Source organism: Pundamilia nyererei, unplaced genomic scaffold (assembly GCF_000239375.1).
Source record: "Pundamilia nyererei isolate P.nyererei 1_Seehausen unplaced genomic scaffold, PunNye1.0 scaffold00779, whole genome shotgun sequence".
Lineage (NCBI taxonomy): Eukaryota > Metazoa > Chordata > Actinopteri > Cichliformes > Cichlidae > Pundamilia > Pundamilia nyererei.
The window spans coordinates 46,065-46,645 of record NW_005188180.1 but is presented as its reverse complement, the minus strand read 5'-3'; positions in this window follow the sequence as shown (position 1 = coordinate 46,645).

The following is a 581-nucleotide window of genomic DNA, read 5'->3' as shown; positions in this document are numbered from 1 at the left end:
GCTTTCTTCTCCTTTTTCTGATGTTAAAAACACAGTTAATGACACACACACACACACACACACACACACACACACACACACACACTGCATACCAGAGACCCATGCAGTAGGAGAGCATGCTCTCTGCTGAGGAGCAGTGCTCCACTGAGAGCACCACAACTTGAAGAAGAACCTCTGGTCCAGGTTCTTCTTCTTCTTCAGGACATGGAGGAAGTGCAGCCACTGCTGGGCCTTCTTTAACAGGGCGATGGTGTTGTGGGTCCAGGTGAGACCAGTGGATATGTGGGTTAGATACAAAACAAATTCTATGGCAAGCGGGAGCCAGAACATCAGGTCAGGGGGAAGAAATCATGATCCCCATCCTCCGAGACTGTGGTGACTGTGAGAACATCTGACTCAAAAGAGAGGATCATTGCAGAGTTTGAAACCTGGACCCTCCGAGGTCGATCACTAAGACTATGTAATATACCCTCTGAAGGTCTTCTAGGCTTCCTGTCGTGTTTGGGTCAAATCTGACTGATTTACAACTTAAAACACTCATAAATATTGTTTTTTACATCTGCCTCGAGGCCTTATGACAT